This window comes from Xyrauchen texanus, chromosome 49, assembly GCF_025860055.1.
Source record: "Xyrauchen texanus isolate HMW12.3.18 chromosome 49, RBS_HiC_50CHRs, whole genome shotgun sequence".
In the NCBI taxonomy this organism is placed as follows: domain Eukaryota; kingdom Metazoa; phylum Chordata; class Actinopteri; order Cypriniformes; family Catostomidae; genus Xyrauchen; species Xyrauchen texanus.
In genome coordinates, this window is record NC_068324.1 from 20,834,319 (window position 1) to 20,844,609 (window position 10,291).

Consider the following 10,291-nt stretch of genomic DNA (forward strand, 5'->3'; position numbering starts at 1 on the left):
AAAATCGCAGAGAATAATAATAAGTGAGTCCGGGAACTGTTTTTCAGTGTCTGTGATCTGATCAGCCAGCTGTTGCAGCCAGCTGTTGCAGTGCTGCATTCACGCACTCGTGTGCCCAATATAAACTCTCACCAGATTAAACGAGGAGGACTCCCGCAGCAAGTAGAAAGGCTTACATTTGATAAAAAGTGCATCCAAATTAGGACAGCACATCTTCTTAAGAATTGTTACATCTGTACACCAACTTTCATTGTTCCACCGCCTCTAGTTTTCCCTGTTGAATGCGCAATGCGATCTGCTCTGAAAGGCTGAAAGCCCAGCAGATGTAACGTGTTGTCCAGAAGGGCTTCACTCAGCCAGATTTCCGTGAAGCACAAGGCAGCAGAAATATATTATATATATATTATATTTGGTAGCTAGCTATCTGTCTACATGTCGGCCTTTTAACTAACTTAAACTAAGTTCCTCAGCAATTTTTGTTCTTCAACCTGTTGCTCCACTTTGAAAGACAAGGGACAAAAGAAGACAGTTTACAGTAATGTTCGGTATGCCCCTTGTGATAGCAGTAAGTACACTACTTGCATTGCATTCTAAATTTTATTTTGACACATTTCGGAACACAACAATTTAAATTATTTTTTAAATAATTTTATCACACTAAAATCATGTTAGCATGTATACTGTTTACATATTGTGGCTATACTTTTGAAAGGTCTAAAGTATGCATTTTAACATTTATGGATTGGCCCCTTCACTTCTCTTATAAGTGACTTAATGTAGTAGCGATCTATGCTTTTTTTTAACAAACTAAAATCATTTTCTATTGTAATCACCATTATGCCACAAATACTGAGCTTAATTTGTATTGAACCCAGAACATTCCTTTAACATTGTTAAATGTTTACACTTTTAAATACAGTTCACTCATGTTTCTATTTAGTGGAGCATGGTGCTAGCAACCAAAGGTCATGGTTTTGAATCGCAGGAAACACACAATATAATAATAATCCAAACAATTTTTTAAATTTACCATCATTCCCTTTTATGAATTGATGTAGTGTATGCCTGGATTGTTCTACACCACACAATATTAACTTGTAGTTTACTTGTCCAGATTGTAATATAGAAGCAAAGGTGATACTAGACCCTTGAAGCCCTCCTAAAGATAGTCTCAGCCCCCTTAAAAATCTGTGCAGCATGTAAGTGTTTTAAACAGATGCAGCTGCAACGCTGCTTGTTTGAAGCCCAAGGAGCATTGGTGGCTTTTCCCAGCTGTAAAGACCGATTGTAGTGTGAGCCAATAGCGTTGTATTGTAGGTTGTGAAGGGGCATAACATTGGTTTGAGCTACTGAACACACATTTTCTCATTCAATTTATGAACGAGCACATAATGTCGTCTTATAATTGTATGGAGCCAGAAATATGACAAAACAATTTGTATTAGAATTGTGTAAATTTGAAATATAGAATTTGAATTATAAGTGTGATTTTGCCAAATGTAATATTACGTTGTATTTTAAATAGGTTTGAATTAGAATTTTTTTAACTCCAATCCTGGACATTTCATATTTAACCAAAATGAATAGTTTTTTTTATGGCACAATTTTATAAATATGTATTTTCAAACAGCAAATTTTTGGTTCTGAATTCTTACACTGTAAATATTCAGTTTTAAATAATACAGCTACAAGTTTTCAAGATGAAGAACAAATTCAGAACACTAAATTCAATATTCTAAAATTCAAACCACAGAAATTCAAACTCAAAAATAATTCAGAAATACAGAAGGTGGGTCAGAAATCAAGCTTGCGTATTCCACATGGAAGAGTAGAGGGTCTCGGAAATGTCGATCGGAGCATTTTGGCCAATTACAGTTCGAGGTGCAATAATTCTCTGGCACGAGCGGGATTCAAAAGGTCGCCATTCTGACAATGAAGTGGTTCTTAAACTTTTATGATTTATGTTTTTATGGTTAGCACGTTAGCTCATTCTCAGCACATGAGACATTTGTCTAAGCGGTCTCTGGTATTTGTTTTAGTATAAAGTATATTTAGTATGAAAGTATGCGTAAGAGTAAGCATCATATATAACTCAATAATGAATGTAATTCTGCTTCATTCTGTGATCAGAATCCACATCGGATGTTATTTCAAACACTTGTTGGTGTTCGTAAGTGAGTTTTGAGCTCACGAATGATCATTCAGATGTGTGTGATTTAGCAGGCGTTATTACATTATACTATTCATTTCATGCAAATTGTAGCTTATTGTAAGGCATTTAATGGCCTTTACACATCGATCTCCAACAAACGTTACAAACACAGGATGACTGTCATTCTGACTTGGAGAGTGCACATCCCTATTGATGTTTAGTCATTATGCCATTTATTTGAGTTTGACTGTCAGAATCATTTTAAACGGAACATTTCACGTGTTCTTGTCATAAATCTTCAAAGCTGCAAAATAAGTTTAAACAAGCAGCATAAAAAGGGTAAAATTTAGCAGCATAAATTTTGGGTAATGTTGATTATTGTTAATAATAACAATGTAAAAATGTATAAGCCTTTTTACTGTTTCATAATTTTATTGATTTGGAAAATGATATATATATATATATATACCTTTTGAATCCCGCTGCCAGAGAATTATTGCACTCGAACTGTAATTGGCCATATATATATATATATATATATATATATATATATATATATATATATATATATATATATTATTTGAATGGTTCTTTAAACAGCTTTTATTTTTTAATAACTTTATATGTGTGTTTATTATAGAAAAGGACAATATTCTGAATGAATATTAGCTGGCTATCAAAACAAAACAAAACAAAACACTATCTATGCTAAAGTTTGGAAAACATTAACATTTTCATGAGTAGTGTATAAATTATCGTGCAGTGCCCCCTAGAGTGAGTTATTTTTGCATGTGACACTGTACAGCCAGTAGAGAGGGGCAGAGTGTAGACAAGTATTTTTTTTTCACTAGGTACCAGGAGTTGTCATCTGAATCAACCATGATGTCCTCATCATCTCTCGATCCATCCTCATATCGGAACCCTACTTGTTTTCCCTAGCGGATCATAGTCTTTTGCCAAGCAAACCTTCTACCTTCAACATCATGGCTTATCCATCAGGTAGTGCTGGTTTCTGTCTACCCTCCAATGAAGACTCTGAACCACAACTTATAGAGCTGTCCCAGCATGGATGCCCAGAATCAGGTTCCTCTTTGCACATTACAGGACCCAGAGAGCCTGAAGCAGGTGTTGAACATGTGCCAGCATGTGCAGGCTGCACTGTACCCATCCTTGTAGATGGTACGGGAATGCTGACGTAATCTTCCGGTCCCTCTTTGAAGGTACATCCAAGATTGGTGATCTCCCCTTGAGCACTAGGATGTAAACTAGGAAAAGGATCCAAATTCTCAAAGTTCTCTCTTGAAGGTCTCTTGAACCCACCAAAGCTCTTGAGGTTCTTGGGTGGGGGCTCGTCCAGAGACGAGAGGCCGCATCCCAGTCTCTGATTCTCCCATCCATCGCTGTCCACTGTGCTGCCGGTGATATAGGGTGGACTAGAACTGGTCCTCAAGAGCGCCTCCTCCTCCAAATGCACAAGTTGTCAAACTGCTGTAAATGTCAGCTGCTGAAACAGATGGTGCAGATGCAGATATTTGTCCAGAATGGAGAAACAGGCGATGACAGTGTCGGGTGAGATGGAAAACATTGATGATATATGATAAAGATGTGATGGGTGAAAACCTAATTGTGTAAATTTAATAATGTCATTGGCGACTGAGCCCCCCAAAAATTGAAATCCTAGAACCTAGACTCGCCCCTGCATAGAAGGAAATAATGATGATGAATATGAAATAATGAGATTATTAAATGAGATTACAATATCACACTTTTAAACAATGGGCAAATGTCAAACTAAATGTCAAACTAAATTAAACAATGGGCAAATGTCTAACTTGTTTATCTAGGGGTTACAGTATGTTGTGGCATTCTTCCAAGTTCTGTTAAGACCATCCATCCATCCATCCATCTTCAACCGCTTATCCGAAGTCGGGTCGCGGGGGCAGCTGCTCCAGCAGGGGGCCCCCAAACTTCCCTATCCCGAGCCACATTAACCAGCTCTGACTGGGGGACCCGAGGCGTTCCCAGGCCAGTGTGGAGATGTAATCTCTCCACCTAATCCTGGGTCTTCCCCCGAGGCCTCCTCCCAGCTGGACGTGCCTGAAACACCTCCCTAGGGAGGCAGCCAGGGGGCATCCTTACCAGATGCCCAAACCACCTCAACTGACTCCTTTCGACGCAAAGGAGCAGCGGCTCTACGCCGAGCTCCTCACGGATGACTGAGCTCCTCACCCTATCTCTAAGGGAGAAGCCCGCCACTCTTCTGAGGAAGCCCATTTCGGCCGCTTGTATTCGTGACCTAGTTCTTTCGGTCATGACCCAGCCTTCATGACCATAGGTGAGGGTAGGAACAAAAACTGACTGGTAGATCGAGAGCTTTGCCTTTCGGCTGTGCTCTCTTTTCGTGACAAAGGTGCGATAGAGCGAGTGCAATACCGCCCCCGCTGCCCCGATTCTCCGGCCAACCTCCCGCTCCATTGTCCCCTCACTCATGAACAAGACCCCGAGGTACTTGAACTCCTTCACTTGGGGCAATACCTCCTTCCCTACCTGGAGTACGCACTCCATCGGTTTCCTGCTGAGAACCATGGCCTCAGATTTAAGACATTTTTTCAAATTCTAACACAGACACATCAGTCAGTCAAACACATTATTTTACTGAACCTATAAGGAACCATATTATATGGAACCAGGTTTACCTGATTGTGACCTACATTAAAGCTGGATGTTTAGTGTTACACAACTTGTCTTCAGATCAGTATCACAGTGATTTTTATTGTGCTATGGCTTGGATTTAGGCAGAGGAAGCTGGTACCAGATCAGTATGATCAGCTGGAGGGTCTGATTAATTGAAGCATCAGTGGAAAACAGGGAAGCCCATTATAGCCCATCTGTAATCATTTAAGAGCTGGAGTCGACAAAGATGCTGCTAGCCACTTTTGCTTTATCTCTCATTCTCACTGCCAGGCTGGACAGCCCTGCTAGACTACATGAAGGTGAGTGGGGGGCAACCTTTGATGTTATGTTAGCCGTCCAGACCCTTATAAATTAAGCTACTGACAAGCTGAAGTACTTTTTAGGGGTTTTCAGGCATTTTTCAAGGATCAATGCTTCTGTTTATGTGAAGTTCATATAAGGTTGCGATGAGATAATCTGGCCCACCATTTATTTCCCAAACAATAGTAAATGGAAGATAGTAGAGAAGAAAAAATACAGCAGCAGCAGGAAGAGGAATTGCAGGGTGGTCTCCTATTTCCAATGAGAGTGGGTGGAAATCAAAGGTTATTGTCACAGATGCTGGTGGGGAACTCAAACACGACTGCATTTAGATGAGCAAAGAGAACTGAAATGTATTAAATGATATCTGTGACACCAGCGTTGGTAAACAAACACCATTGCAGACAATACTAACAATGTGTTTATATTAAACACACATTTTACACTCTAATTAGTTAATTTAAAGGAATATTCTGGGTTCAATACAAGTTAAGATCAATTGAAAGCATTTCTGGCATAATGTTTATAACAATAAAAATGTATTTGAGTTGTTCCTTCTTTTCTTCAAAAATCGAGGTAACAGTGAGACACTTACAATGGGGCTAATTTTGGAGGGTTTAAATAGAAATGTGAAGCTTATCATTTTATAAAAGCACTTACATTAAGTCTTCTGTTAAAACTTGTGTATTATTTGAGCTGCAAGTTGTGTAAATTGACATTTTTATAGTCATTTTAGAGGTGTGGGGATTGTTGACATTATATTGTCATGGCAACGAAGTTGTAAAATTGGATAATTACACAGAACATTTTAGAAAGTGATTTTATTAAGTTTTTAGTAAGATTTTCTTTTAGTAAGTGCCTCACTGTAACCCATATTTTTGCTTTCTTTAAGGAAAAAAGGAACAAGTTGAAATAAATTTTGTGGCCATCAGTATTATGCCACAAATACTGTGGATTGACTAGAACTTGTATTAAAAGAATATTCCTTATATTTTGTCTACAGCGCTAAAAGCGACAGTGGATAATATACAAGCCTCACAAGAGAGAAACTATGTAATTTGTTTGTGAATATAATCAACAAATGTCATTTCCACCACATAAAATTATAATTTGTTCTGTGGTGTAAATGACTTCTTCTTTTTGGTGGTTTGCCTTGGAAGGGTAATTTCATAGCTAGTATAGCGTTTATGTACCCAAAAAACACTCAATTAAATAATTGTTTCAAACATAATGCATAATTTGACAAAATTACATCTTGATTGTAAATGACATCCACTAAAAATGTTGTTTACAAATGATTTTTTTCCTTGAATTGACTTTGTTTTCTTAATCAATAATCATCTCATATTTTATCTCAAGCATGCTCTTCACTTAAAAAAACTAAATGAACACTAATTGCTTTTATGATGGATTTTTATATTTAGATTAATGCATTTGGCAGACGCTTTTATCCAAAGCAACTTACAGTGCCCTTATTACAGGGACAATCCCCCCGGAGCAACCTGGAGTTAAGTGTCTTGCTCAAAGACACAATGGTGGTGGCTGTGGGAATCGAACCAGCAACCTTCTGCTTACCATCTCTTCTGCCACCACCACTCATATTTTAAGATTGAAAGTCTGGGACAAAGGTGAAAAAAATCTGTACACAAATACGCACAAATAAATGATGACGGCATGACAAAAACATCCCAAGAATGTAATGCGACCATCATTAAACTAAAAGAAACTAGACAAATAACCCAACTAACAATTTTTGTTTCACAGAATGTTCCAAAAACATTACCAGAACAGACCTTTAAGGTACATTTTTGGTTTTCCAGAAAAGTTCTTAACGGAAATATAACATTCACTGTAGGTTGTACACAATGTTTCCCCTAATTTTCCCTTAACCTCCTAATTTCCAGAACCTTTCTGCAACCTCAATAAACAGACAAGCCATAGATTAATTTAGTATTTATTATAATTAATTATCATTTAAATTATAATATATCATTAAAATCAGCCACAACACATTTAGGAAGAATAATATATCCTTTATGCAAAGCTGGTGTAAGTCACACTGAAAACGGAGCCTTTTGTTTTCATTTCCTAAACACATACATCAACACCGCAGACATTTCTGTGCAGATACTTAAGAATTTATTTCAAATAATCAATGACTTCAACACAGTCGAGGGTTGTTTTATATATCTACATATCTCAGAAATGTATTGATAGACATTAGAAATGGAAAAAATATTAAATTAATCTTAACTAGGGAGCTATATCACCCTGTAGCTCTAGACTGGTTACCCACTGAAGCTAAGTATTGTTGAGCCTTGGCCACGTTTCCCAGAAGCATTGTAAACCTAAGTAGAACATATTGGCACCAATGGTCTCTACGGTCAGCTTACTGTAAGCTTGCGATGCATTTGAGAAATACAGCACTGGTCAGCACCTGGATGGGAGACCTCCTGGGGAAAACTAAGGTTGCTGCTGGAAGAGGTGTTTGTGAGGCCAGCAGGGGGTGCTCACCCTGTGTCTTTGTAGGTCCTAATGCTCCAGTATTGTGACAGGGACTCTATACTGTAAAAAGGCACCTACCTTCAGATGAGATGTTAAACCGAGGTCCTGACTCTCTGTGGTCGAAAAAAATCCCAGGACACATTTTGTAAAGAGTAGGGGTGTACCCCCGGCCCCACATTGGCCATTCTCAATCATGGCCTCCTAATAATACCCATCCATTAATTGGCTCTATAACTCTACTCTCTCCTCTCCACCAATGGCTGGTGTATTGAGCATACTGGTGCACTATGGCTGTTGTCACATCATCCAGGTGGATGCTGCACACTGGTGGTGGTTGAGGAAAGTCGTTTGTTCACTGTGTGAAGTGCTTTGAGTGTAGTTTCAGAAAATCGCTTTATAAATATATAAATGTAACATTCATTCATTCATTCATTCATCCATTCAATGTCTTACCACTCTGCCGTTTAGCGGAGACATCTCTGTTTCTCTTAATTTGAAGTCAAACATCTTGGTTAAACTTACACATCGATTATATGAGTCACATCTGTATCAAAGCAATAACATTTATCATTCATCTCTCACATTTAGAGGTAATTTTTTTGCAATTAAAATTTTTATTGATTCATCTATTAAATAAAGAACAGCAAAACATATACATACGGAACGAGAGCCCTCCAAAAAAGAAAGATATTTTCCCCCTTTCTCCACAAACAGGTCTAGACTCCCCAATCTTCTGGAAACCCCCTCATCTGATGCTGCCACTCTGGCCATCTCTGAACACCACTCCTGAAATTTGGTGCTCCAGCTGACTTCCAACTCCTTAAAATAATCTGTCTGCAATCATAATACTAGTTAGGACCCAGTTTTCACATGCTCATTCTCCAAATTAATGACTGCCCCATCTCCTAAAATACAGAGTCTGGGGCAAAATCAAATTTGAGATGCCAAAACATTGCACAAAATACACTGAATCAAAACCAAAATTCTGGAATCTTAACACCCCAAAAGGCACAGGTTGTGTCTCCATCTTCTGATTGACATCGCCAGCAGGTGGGTGTGTCTTTAAGACCAAGCCTATGCAATTTAGAGGGGGTCCAGTAGACTATGTAAAATCTTAAATTGCACAAGGCGAACCCTTGCATCTCTAGATGCAGACTTGATGTTTTTTTAGAATCCTAGCCCACTCTCCCTCCTCCAATAGCAAGTCTAGATCTCTCTCCCACAATATCTTAAGAGAAGTTGAAGTTCAGTCCCCCAGACTCTGAATTAACAGAGAGAAATACACTGATGCCTCATGACCTTTTCCAAAAACAGTAATCACCACTCCCAGAGTATCTGCCACTTAAGGGGGGCGTAAACTACTCCCAAAAACAATACAGAGCAGGTGGCGCAGCTGTAAATACCTAAAGAACTGAGATCTGGGAATCCCAACTCAATTTCAAACTTTGAAAGGATCTCAATGCTCCACTCTCATATAGGTCCATGAGTGTAGTAAACCCCCTCCCAATGCACTCTGGCCAGCAAAAAGGGGACTTGTTGATACATAATTTGGGGTTCAGCCATATGATTGAAAAAAAAGTCAGAATTAAATGCAAGTGTGAAATAACGGGGTGTGACTTAACTTCTCTGGTTAGTTTGATAGAAAGGCTTTGCAATGGCAAAATAGGGGTAAGAGCTTCCTGTTCAATACAAAATCCAGGGAGGGGCTCTTTCAGGTGGAAGCGACCATTGAGCCAAATGCCTAAGACCAAACAAAATTTCGGATAGGCCTAGCCCAACTTTGTCAATCGTCCTATGTAATTTGTTGAAATGTAGTCTTGGACATTTACCATTCCAAATGAAGGACTTCGCTGTGCTATCAAATTGCTTGCAATAAGAGAGGGGGACATCTATAGGGAGTGACTGTAGCAGGTAGTTGAATTTTGGAATATAGTTTATTTTAATAATATTAACCTTCCCAACCATCGATGAATGTAATGAAGCCCATCTGCCCACATAGCTCAAACCTTTTTATTAAAGGGTCAAAATTACTAAATCACACAAATTTGCTGGGAATAAAATACCCAAATATTTAATGCCCTATTTGGGCCACTGGAAGGCACCCGGGTGGAAGGCTGTTTCTGGACAGTATACTGTCAGAGCCAAAGCTTTGGATTTAGACCAAATGACTCATATCATGAAAACTTAGAAAGGGAATTAATATTGTAATTCTGTGGAGGCAAGGCATAGATCTAGTAGGGTCAAAGACTAATTATAAAATATCATCTGCATAAAGCAGAAGTTTATGCGAAACACCTCCCACCATCCCCCCTGGAAAATCATCCTCCTTTCTTATCGTGGATTCTAAAGGTTCCAGGGCAAAACAAAACAATAATGGGGAAAGAGGGCAACCCTGCCGAGTACCCCTATCCAGAGTAAAATAATCTGAAATTAATCCATTTGTTTGTACCGCTGCAACAGGTTGTCTATAAAGTAATTTAATCCAACCAATAAACGTACTCCCAAACCCATACATTTCCGAACTCTTATAGATTTAAAAAATAAAACCTAAAGAGAACTGTGGCAGCAGGGGCGTGGTCAAGCACCCGTCCGGGGGAGAAAGCGGTAAGGGTGCTTGCACCTGAGCTAAATTATGTCTAA

The 10,291-nt window shown here is 38.7% G+C and overlaps 1 pseudogene; it reads right to left on the bottom strand.

The window, feature by feature from the left end:
- Window positions 1–2,931: 2,931 nt before the first annotated feature.
- LOC127640300 (PHD finger protein 13-like) lies at window positions 2,932–8,158 on the bottom strand (annotated as a pseudogene).
- Window positions 8,159–10,291: the final 2,133 nt, after the last annotated feature.